Here is a 3,405-nt window from a genome sequence, read left to right as displayed (position 1 = left end):
CAGAACTCTCTCACATCACCAAATGTAATGGTGTTATTTGCCCAGGCTTTTTTTTTTAAACCATTGTACTGCATAGTTCTATGTTACTTTAGATACTGTGTTTTGATTTTTTTTATTGTTACTTTTTAGAATTGCATGAATATTTGCTTTTTTACGTGCACTGTGCTGCAATCCATGTGGATGAAGATGCTATTTAGAAAGAAGAAAGAAAAACGAAAGAAAGAAAGAAAAAAGAACAAGATAGACAGACAGAAAGATGTAGTTATATTATGCTTTCTTTCTTCCACAGTAGAGCCCCTCATGGAATTCTCCACTTTGAGAAGACATATATAATTCAATAAGAGTAAAAAAAAAATCCTACTCTTTAAGCTCAGTCTAGCGTTACAGATGGTCTGAGACAATTTTTTTTTAGTATAAATAATTTATGTGGGTCTTTTAAAACAAAACAAAAAAAACCACAGTGATACAAAAGCATCTGTGCCCTGTGCATAATATGATAATTAAAGGGTGGACCTAATGACCCATCCACAAAACAGGGGGGCAGAAACTCCCCCTTCTTCCCACTTACCCATCTGTGCCGAAGGAGAAAACAAATGCCCCATGGTTGGTAATCAGAAGAGCCACAATGGATGGTTCTGAAAACAACTCTGGAGGGGATTGATGATGGCTGCCCCTCAGAGATAAAATTTTGCAGATGGGGACACACAAACAAGTAATAGTACACTAATTAAGTTGACAACACAGTCCACAATGTCTTTGTCAGAATAGTGAGTGTCAAGAAGTTTATCCCTGACACTGAAGACTCTTTCTGTTTGCTACCGAGGATCAATTTTTTATCAGATACCTTTATGTCAACTTTAGCTTGACAATTCATTGCTATATATAAATAAATTTCCCCCTCTTTTTGTATGCATCTGTGCAAATTTAACCCCTCACTGTGTACATTTACTTCAAGAAACCATTGAAATGGCATATGGGCGTGCTCGCTTCGGCAGCATATACTAAAATTGGAACGATACAGAGAAGATTAGCATGGCCCCTGTGCGGAATGGCATATGGGCAGTGCAATGCAATGAACAGACAGCAGAATATCTTCCAAGTCTTTTCAAGGTGCGCATTCCTATCAGACTTGCAAGTCTTTTTTTAAATAAATAAATAAATAAAAACTAAAGGGCTAGCAGATGGTTTCTGATTGATGTGTTATATTTCAGAAATCTCATGGGGAGCACAATGAACCGTGAATAGAAATGACGGGGTCTTATTGTCAATAGGAATACAAGAGCAAGCTTGCTCTCTCTTGACACAAAACAGCTTTTGGGGAGATGGGATAAATAATACGACATCAGGAGTTGACTTGGCAAGTGTATTTTAAGTATAACCTAAACATGCATTTTTCTGCCTTTAAATGTGGTCATAATGGTACCCCTCTTCACATGTTAGCTGCATGAATGGCTGACAGATGAATAGAGCACAGTGAGCCCATGCCACTGGCTCCATCCATGTTGTCAGGGGCAGACTTTGGTAATCTTTCATAATATGGCACCCTATGCAAGGCCAAATTTTGGGTGTCTCCAAAGGGATCTTCTTAATTATGGTTCTTCTCAATTTTAACGCCCCTCAGCTTGGCTCCCTGTGGAGGGGAACCATCCACACCACCCTAAATCTGGTGCTGCATGTTGTTATGTGTGCCCAACAGGTTTTTCCTCCCCTTTCCAGTGTCTCTTTCCAGTGAGAGCCAGTGTGTTGTAGTGGTTAAGAGTGGTAGACTCGTAATCTGGGGAACCGGGTTCGTGTCTCCGCTCCTCCACATGCAGCTGCTGGGTGACCTTGGGCTAGTCACACTTCTCTGAAGTCTCTCAGCCCCACTCACAGAGTGTTTGTTGTGGGGGAGGAAGGGAAAGGAGAATGTAGCCGCTTTGAGACTCCTTTGGGTAATGAAAAGCGGGATATCAAATCCAAACTTCTTCTTCTTCTTCTTCTTCTTCTTCTTCTTCTTCTTCTTATTTTAGCTTACATAGGCTACAATTAGTCCTCAGGAGTGCCTTTCGCTCTCTCTAGTGAACTTATTGAGTGACTTTGGTACAAATAATGAAATGGACCCATCTATCAACAAGGCGTGCTCTAGTCCATGGGGTCACGAAGAGTCAGACACGACTAAATGACTAAACAACAACAACAACAACAAGGCACACCAAAGGAACAAATCCCTTTGTTTGAAAACAAGGACATACCTGTGCTAATAATATTTCACAGCAACTGAAATTAAACCAAATATGAAAAAAGGAATGTCATTGTGCTAATGAGAGCCTGAATCATGTGTATATCAATATATTATGTTAAAATTCTCTGTTGGTGTAATTTTGTGCCATTGTCAGATGATTAGAATCAATAAAAGGGGGAAATATTGCTATGCTACAGATACTATAGAAAGATACAATAAAAGCTATCAACTTGATTGCTCTTAATATGCTGCCTTTTTGCAATGTAACATTGATAGATTCAAACAGCAGGCACTCTGATTTTGCTAAATCATTATCCCTTAAAAAAAAATCTGCAACAGCCCTCTTGCAATACCGATAATCGCATCTGCAATCAGTGCAACTCTCTCCTTCAGATCTTCAAAGCATAAGAAATTGCCGGATTAGGGAAGAGAAAGCATGGAATGTGTACCCACAAATTTCGGGGGGGGGATGAGACATCCCTGAGAAAGCACGCATTTGGGGCTCTGTGATCTTGCGTGGGAGCATAGGCAGGAAGACTCACATTCCAGTTTTGAGACTCAAGAAGTGGAGGGTATGGAACAGTGGTAGTTGAGAACACCTCTTGGATGAGGTAGAGTTAAAGGAGTCACAAGAGTTCACATGTCCAGTAAACTGGGTAGTCCACTTTAAACTGGCAAAAAGTCCAGCACGCTCCTGCTGTGCCACTTTGCTTTCCCCCCAGTTCCCTGGGCTGTTAGCAGAGACTCTACTCACGCAGCAAGAGCAGGTCTGTTGTGTAAGGCATCCTTAATAAAGCTCTCTGCAGCCGTCTTCTTTCTTATCTTTGTTAAAGCGTTTATTTACAGAAGAAATACAACTCCTGGGAAGGCATGCTTGCCCCCAGTACTGAAGAACATAACAGAGAGGAAAAAACCACGCCCCAAACTCCCAAACTCCAGGAAGCAACAGAAACCCTTTTATAGGCACACCCAGATTGCAGCACGTCATGTGACCAGAGCAGTTTAACAGTTTAACCCTGTAGGTTCTGGAATATCACCACCCCCTCTCGTGCTGTATTCTGGGTTGAATATAAATAAAATCATTTATTCAAAACATAAACACAACCCCTTGCAGAACTCTTCATGCTTCTGAAAGCTTAAGGGTTTAGTAAATCCATCAGCTAGGTTTTCTGAACTAGGGCAAT

At 40.8% G+C, this 3,405-nt stretch overlaps 1 pseudogene; it reads left to right on the top strand.

Annotated features, from left to right (window-relative positions):
* Nucleotides 1–981: 981 nt before the first annotated feature.
* LOC117046162 lies at nt 982–1,045 on the top strand (annotated as a pseudogene).
* The last annotated feature ends 2,360 nt before the right edge of the window (nt 1,046–3,405 follow it).

Source organism: Lacerta agilis, chromosome 4, assembly GCF_009819535.1.
Source record: "Lacerta agilis isolate rLacAgi1 chromosome 4, rLacAgi1.pri, whole genome shotgun sequence".
Taxonomy (NCBI): domain Eukaryota; kingdom Metazoa; phylum Chordata; class Lepidosauria; order Squamata; family Lacertidae; genus Lacerta; species Lacerta agilis.
The sequence above is the reverse complement of the archived record's forward strand: the minus strand, read 5'-3'. Positions and strand labels throughout refer to the sequence as shown.